The sequence below is a fragment of the Mizuhopecten yessoensis genome, unplaced genomic scaffold (assembly GCF_002113885.1).
Source record: "Mizuhopecten yessoensis strain PY_sf001 unplaced genomic scaffold, ASM211388v2 scaffold6239, whole genome shotgun sequence".
In the NCBI taxonomy this organism is placed as follows: Eukaryota; Metazoa; Mollusca; class Bivalvia; order Pectinida; family Pectinidae; genus Mizuhopecten; species Mizuhopecten yessoensis.
In genome coordinates this window covers 1,427-9,856 of record NW_018406450.1, presented here as the reverse complement: position 1 = coordinate 9,856, position 8,430 = coordinate 1,427, and the positions used below count along the sequence as shown (strand labels likewise).

Sequence of the window (8,430 nt, the reverse complement as noted above, 5' to 3'; positions counted from 1 at the left end):
CAAACTGTCAGACAGAACACTTTTTACTAATATGAGTGTTCTGTCAGCCGCTATCGGCCATCGTAAAAACCGGCTCCTGTGGACCGATACCGCACTACTGTAGCTATATTGAAAACAGAGCGATGATATCACAAGTGTCCAATCAGCTGCACGTACTGTCCACTAATACATATGTACATAACGCATATGTTTATATGTATAATGATGTTACTATAATCGCAAAAGATAGCACCATATTTTCTATAACCCAAATCGACAGATGGTGTGTTCAGTCGTATTTTGTTTACTGTGAGCCGTGTCATACTAAACAGTGAGTCATCGACACTCACCAGCAACTACCAATAGTGGCGTATACACGATCGATTAATGTTTTCATGGGACGGACTGTGACAGTAATCAAGTGATGTCGACAGCAATACCCGGTTCTGAGAAATAAAAACTTACAGTGCAGTCTTATGTAGGGATACCTATTCGGATAATCTTGACTAGTAGCCATGCCTGTACTTGATGCTCCTTCCCCTGGAGTCGCCGTAGTGCAGGCTCAGACGAGTCTGGTGTTACTGCTGCTATGTAGACGCTAATATTGATCATCCAGTCCTAAATAGCTATATTAAGTAGATACACGTCCAAGTCACAGAGCGGCAATGTCGGTAAACAGTTAAAAAACCCTACTGTTTACTTTCGTGTTTTTTCTTTCTAAATATACATGGCATAATTTAATTGTGGCTTTATCTTTGCTGACCACAGCAGCATACTATGTGGTGAATTCTATCTGTTTATTTTGATTCTGCATTCAGTCGAACCATAGAATTCAAATAAAAACACAGCAAATATACATCATCAAACCATCTAACTATATAACGTACATAACATAATTATCAATTATATTCACATCACTCACCAAAATCGTTTGACACATTGCTTATATACTTATTTAGAATTCAATAATTGGATCCCACCTATAGATCACTAATGATTTACACATTATGTTAAACATAACTGATGTTGACCATACAAATCCGCTTTATTTTATATATGTATGGACATAGATACTACTCGCGTCGCAAGCGAGTTTAAGATAACGAGTTTAAAAAAACAACGATTTAACTCCATATCAAATTATAGATATTTAATTTGTTGCATACAGGTAGCTAAATATTAATATAGATTTTGAAAGTTACATATGTACTTAACTGCAGATAAAATGCGAAAAACCAAGTCATGTCATCAACTATTAAATAGATGAAAGGTTTAATCTTCCATCTGATAAGATTGGGATGAAGCAATGAAGAAAATGGAAACTATAAGGGTTTATAACTTACTATGCAGGTACAACATGGACAAGATTTTCCATTATTTCGGAAACGCTAATTGCAAATGAAACTGTACACCATTAGCTTATTACTAATATAGCTCGATATACATGTAAGTGGTGTGTCACCAATGTACATAACTGCTCGTTTGGTGTGTAGATGTAGAATAAGTGGACTAAGATTTAGTCCAGTCTGTGAGGAATGGTGATTATATTTGGTATCATAATCGGATGCGGCTTTAAACATACTATCATAAGATCACAGCTTACAGTCAGTTTCACATTCACTGCATGTAAAAGTAATCAAACAATCATATTTTTTGAATTCCACATCCCTAAATCCCTTTGTTTAATTTACTGCTTTACATAAAAAAATCAACATTTTGTTATGTTATACAAACATGTGTTAACACAAATCTCCGAAGAGGCACACAAAACAAAACTTAATAGGAATAGCTAAAATGGGATACGTGTTTAACTGGATGGAAATTTACGCTTATTTTAATGTACTGTATAAAGTATTTCTATCAAAAATGAACGGGATGTTAAGAACAATAAAAAGCAAACAAGACTAAAACAGTTTTAACTGGATTTATTTGCTGATGTCTAAGTATATCCCTTCGTCGTTTTCACATGTTTTCTACTGTTTTTATTCACATAGTTTTGCTCTTCATTCACAGATTCCCTACAAACAATTTCACGATAGTGTTTTCAGTACAATGAGCCTTCTGCTAACTGGTGGCCGAGTGGGTATGCTTTGATATCAGCTTATTAATTCAGTAACTTCCTTGCTTTATATTTGGAACAGCCAAACCTGACCATGAATCCGTAGTAACTGTTAAGCTTCTTATGGTGTTACACGAGTTGATTCTTTATTTTTGATTTGATAAATGGACGACCTCGAACATTTCATAAATTTCTCTATTCGCACTGTCATTATAACTTCTTTACTTTTAAGCTTCCAATGAACAATTGTTTGTTAATGGATTAAGTGTCCACATTGTAGAATGCCTTTTTTGAATGTGCGTTTATGGTTGCGTGTACTTGATTCTAACCAAAAACAGTTCCCAAAGTAGCTGCTACCTCACACGGTTGGTGACAGTAGGCAAACTCATATCTACACCATGTCGCAAAATGCTCACAGTTGTACCTGCCTAGATCGTATTTAAGATCCTTTGGTATACAATTAAGTGCTCTCTTGACAATTCATCTGCTGGTAAAGGCCGGTAAAAGAAAATATGACAATAACTAAAATGCTAAGGTGTAGCCTTACCAAACATTACCCTACATAATCCGAAAACCTGCTTAAACCAAACCACAAACACTCGCTTGCTCACTCACTGACTCACTGACTCCCTCATTCACTTACTCATTCATTCACTTACTCATTCATTCACTTACTCATTTTATCACTCACACACTCACTCACTCACTCACTCACTTGACAAATTAAACCTGCTTAAGTTGAATACTGTTTTTTCGTGCTCCGTCTAGAGAGTAAAAAAGAAAGTTTAAATTAATATGTTTGTATTATTTATGATCAGCTGTCTGTCCAACGCTAAGAAAATAAACCAAAGCGCTTAAATTGGTTCGTTATAAACTGCTTATAATCATATAGATATTGAAATATCAAACAAAGTCAAATATCCAGGTATACAACGTTCTTGGGTCAAATATCCAGGTATACAACGTTCTTGGGTAAGTTCGCCTACACTTACGTTATTTCGTCGTCCAAGTAATTATCTGTCACGAAGTTGCACTCGGCAATGGTCTAGTATGCGTCAGGTGACTCGACGTCACCTCCATGGTTCTCCACGAAATCCACTATCTTCTCCTTTCCTGACCGTGGAAAATATATAATAAAAAAGATTAAATGTCCATGTAAGATAGATAAGCTTATAAAAAATGATATTATGACCGACTTTGAAACAAGTAGTCATTACCCATCACGAGGCTTTTTAACGTTGACCGACTTCAAAACTAGCAGCTATCATTCTTCACAGGGCTCTCAAGGTTTTTTTCCTGAATTTATCGCATATAACTTGTAGAACCGATTATGTACTGATGGCACAAAGTACGATACACTACTTCAAATTATCGAAAATTTCAATCACATACAAATATAACAGCTAAGTATCAATGAAAGCTTGGTCTTTTCTCGATGAATAATGTGTGAAGCATCATGCGTTTATTCTTTAAATCATTAAATCGCTGTTTGAGTAACATGAAAAGTCAATAAAACAAAGCGTTTCTTATTATTTTCGAACTAGAATATCAAGAGTACATATTATGGATCTTCAAACTCTAACATTTTAAAAGAAATGTCCTAGATTAGAGACGTATACATTTCCTTTCTATCATGATGAAATTAATTCAACATATTTTTCTTTCCTTCCGAAAACGTACAGATAGGACATAATTGTAAAAAAAATGACATTTTATCAAGTGAATTAAACCTGTATTTTGTGTACAATGCCCTGTCGATTTGATCTGAGGACGTGACATTACTTGGATATAACCTAGATTTACTAGATTTGAAGCAGACGACGCATGCCCTTCCGGAATACCTGGTTTTGTTCTCCTTGTCCTTTTTCAAGGGTCTCTTTGAAAATCTTTCCTTATTTAATATTTTGCCAGAGTTTATTGATTTTGAGTTGGAATTATGGTATTGTTGACAAATCGGTATTTTTTTGGTGTTTTTTCCAAATAAATAAACTATGCACCAACATGAATTATATGTACGTTAATAAATGAGTAATGATGGCAGGAAAATGCATACTTCTTTATGTAAACAAATATGCAATACATAACCTCCGGAATGTAGCGTCACAATAGTAAGGACATATTTAAAGGACTCACACAACTTAATAATTTACTGTATGTTATTACCAAACATTTTAGCTAATTACTTTAATATTTGAAGTTCAACACTTGTGACAACTGTCTAGATTCATCAATACATACCTTGCAAAGGCTGAAAAGAGACTTTTTGATAGGTTTAGTGGCATATTGGAGTGTCACAGCGTCCAGAAGTTGACAACCGGAAGTTTACAAGCAAAACCGGTGACCCAAAACAGAAACGCCCCCAGACATTTTGCCCCCGTGCAAATCCGCACACACACATTGAAATATATATCAAAAGTATACATTTTTCAACATTTATATACCTGAACATTTCATTTATCTAAAAATGTGTCATCAGTTCCTTATTAAACAGTCTCAGTGGCCCAGTTATTAGCCGGAATTAATTTTAGATGGGGACTATACACTTATAAAGCACTTGCTGATTGGCTGATTTAGTTGTGCGAGTCCTTAAACATACAATGTAACAAGTAAAACGATAATTTCCATGTTGGTAATTATAGGAAAGTAAAACAAACTAAAAACAAGTATAAAGAAGCATGCAACGTATATGATAAACCGACTAAATGAGGGGAAAATAGTATCAAAAGTTTAAATGCATGTCATGTGTATTTGTGAACTTAATGCAGCAAATACGTCTTAAATAAGCTTACCTGTATATATGACTTAATGAAGAAAGGTAGACCGTTCTATCTAGATCATACAACCTTCTTTGCATTTTTCAAACCGTCCATGATCCTCGATCGGTGTGCCTTGTCGGATACTATTACTCGACGCAAAAGAACATTGTAAACTCCCAGACGTACTTTGACTTGATCAACTTGAGCGACTTGTAGTAGACATAACAACAGATGTTCTGTTACTGGAATTAAAAAAAGGAAACAAAAGATTGTGAGATAGTAACTAAATAATCACACTGTTGTCATGATGTTAAAATCTTTAGACCATCTGCGGTGACCTCGTGCCCGTGACGAGAAAATTGTTCTCAAATCCAGAAAATAAAGAACGTGATGTTCTATCATTATCTAAATCATAAAGAATGTTTAAGGGAAGGCAGATCAAAGAGTTCTTAGTAATAAAGGTACACGGGTAGTAAATGTGTGCTTTATAAACCGCGAAGTATTACAGAAACAGCTCGTTGAAATGTTATCGCGGTCTTTCTCGTATATGGAGGCGTGGTAGTCTAGTGGTAAGACGCCGGGCTTGTGACCGAAGGGTTGCGTGTACGAGTCACGGCACGGCACTGTGTTGTATCTTTGAGCAATATACTTTACTCCGCTTGTTCCAGTCTACTCAACTGTAAATGAGTATGTGGTTGGGCAGTGCTAGAATTGTTGAATGCTAGCTGTGAGCGCCGAAATGGCTGGCAGCACCGGCCGCCTGTGCTCCCCAGTGAGTTGAGAAAGATGTTGTCTGGTTGTAAAGGCCCTTTAACCACGGATAATAATTTGTTAACCGCTTTGACACGATCTACGAACTAGGTTGTGACAATGCGTTATATTAGATCCTTGAATTATTATCATTATTATTATGATTGGTACATGTTATTACTTTTGGCGGTCCTTTGAACTATGATGTATGATGTGAATTGCTATGATTATAGATATGCATATACATAGTGTTTAAATGTCTATATTTACACGATAACCCAGGTACATATGTGAAAAATGACATGCGTTTACAGTGACGGGTAAAAGCTTTATAGCATATTCAAATTTCGCTAGAAATGTTAATCGATAGGTTTTCAGTCAAATGTTTAAAACGGATATGAAAACAATTTTGACATTTGATATTTTTACATTATCGAATATAACGATTGTTTTTTCAATAAGTTTTTGTTCTTAGCGTCTATAAATAGATTTAAACTATATTCTTTTTTGGTTTAAACTAAATATCCGTGGTGTTTTGAATTCGAATAAAGCCATAAGAATTGTTCTCAACGTAACAGAAACACTGGTTTTCTGTAACGTTATTTGGGGAAATGTTGCTGTAATATTTTACATGATCAGTTTGGTCAAAAACCACACATAGCAGTAAGGAGACATTGACCGGGGTGAATTACAGTGACAGACAGAAGGGAATAGTTATCATTTATATCATCCATCAATACAAGTCAGTGAAAAGAAGATGCAATTCATTGTGACAGACAAGGGGATATATCATTCACACAGATTAATTTAAAACAATTGACGACAAAAAAGCCAGGATATTTTAAAAGAAATAATTCTCCCACGTCATAAATTACAATTGCATTACATTGTGAAGAAAACGTTCAGCCTAAGTGCAGTTTTATCAAAGCACATGGGTTAGGATGGTGTTGTGTGTGTGTCCTATTTCTCTTGTATTATCTTTATACGATTGGATACTTTGACCTACAAATGTAGCTACTCGCATGTACGTCAATATTGCGTGCTTGATGTTATATTTAGCATATTGACTTTCCTATACTATATATAACCTATATGAGTCGACACTACATCGCGATTACGTAAATGAAGCTATTATTAGCGTGTGGAATTTCCTATGTTATATATAACCTATGTGTGTGGACTACGTAAATGGTACTATATTAAGCGTGTGGAATGTCCTACGTAAGGTATTGTTATAAATAACAAAACATATCGTAATAAGCTGTTCCTATATAGAACTATTATGATGTAGAAAGTCAACTTAATAGTTTGTCATATATAGTTTATTATATATATACATATATATATAAATATGCATACCTGTTCCCTAAACATGCTTTCCATTTTTAACATTGAACCCCCTAAAGGGGACTTATGTTTTAATGTTAGAACAGCAATAAAAACGAAAACATTTAAGAAAAAAATAAGTCCAGGATCATGTGAAATTATCAATCTTTCTAAAACGTTATCACAGATAAAGCGATAACTGAAGGTTTAGCTTTAATCTGATATTTAAGTTAATTAAAGAAAACAGTGCTACACTTGTAATGTTATAATTTGGAAAACGTAACAGTTAGTTAAATCAAATATCAGAACAACAAGTGATTGATATTTCTAAAAAACAACATCATCTGGTTGGTAAGTATGGATTGTAGACAGGTTATATGTCACAATATAAACCCAGGTAAATATACAAAACTTTTTTATTGGTAGACTCCGAAAAATAATTTCATTTAGGTAACAAATTACTGTTACATAAAATATTACAGAAAAAAAGTATACAAATGTAACGACTGTGCCTACATTTCGTAAGCACTGAACGTTATTATCTCTGATTCATAGTGAAATCTGCTCGAATGATTTCATTTATTCTACAGTTAGTACATTTTATTGATATTTTATGGTCGTAAATAACATAATGGATCTACATACATGTATGAGTAGGATATCCGCTGGATAGGGGTTGTGGACGTACAAGATCTTTGGTCAAAATTGTACGAGCATTTGATAAAATTGTATACGGCAGATTGTATTATTAAATTAAACACAGTACGGAAAACATTATATAATTTATCTTTAATTCGGAAGTCATAATCGTTGCACACAGTCATTATGAGATAATACTATATATCTGCGTAATTTATCTTTTAGAACAAAACAATAAAATAAAGCACAAATTGTACCTTTTCCAGTGCAGTGAAGATATACACAATTTAATAGCTTCACATTTGATGATATCAGGTTTAGTATCGAGATAATATTGATTACATTATACTTTGAGTCAGATATCATGCAACTAACTCGAAGCCGTTTTTGATTCTACAGTATTTTGGTCGATTCAACTAAAAAACACTGTTATAAAANAAGGAAATGTGGTGGTTTTCCCATTGAATGCCATATTGATTTAATTCGTATGGCAGAATATACCGATAATTCACTCGTGCTTCGTAATCGGTATTATGCCATACGAAAGAAATATATGGTAATCAACCGAAAATCTTAATACACCTATATAAACACATCATCGTATCGGAGTTATTTAATAAGACGGTTCTCATTGTTATCAAAGGTATGCTATAAGATAGTTTGTTTCGTTTAATTGATCATATCAGCGCCAATATGTCTTTCAGCACAAGTTCGAAAAGATCCAGCACGATTACGTTAATAATGTTTTATTTTGCAAAAATCACAGATAGATTGTGTTATCCTGATTCTATGCAATACGCGCTAGTCTTATAAATGTACATTTGAGACGCACAATCAACCACGGGTAAATATGCATAGCTGTTTTAGCAGAAAACACTGCAAAATGATCTTACTGAGGTAACAAATTACCGTGAAATTTAT

General features: G+C 34.1%; 1 long non-coding RNA gene across 1 annotated transcript; it reads right to left on the bottom strand.

Annotated features, from left to right (window-relative positions):
* Positions 1-1,887: 1,887 nt before the first annotated feature.
* Positions 1,888-4,992, bottom strand: LOC110451871. Its single transcript, XR_002463116.1, has 2 exons — positions 4,828-4,992; positions 1,888-3,151 (listed from the first exon to the last, which is right to left on the bottom strand). It is a non-coding gene; the product is annotated as an uncharacterized LOC110451871 (long non-coding RNA).
* Positions 4,993-8,430: the final 3,438 nt, after the last annotated feature.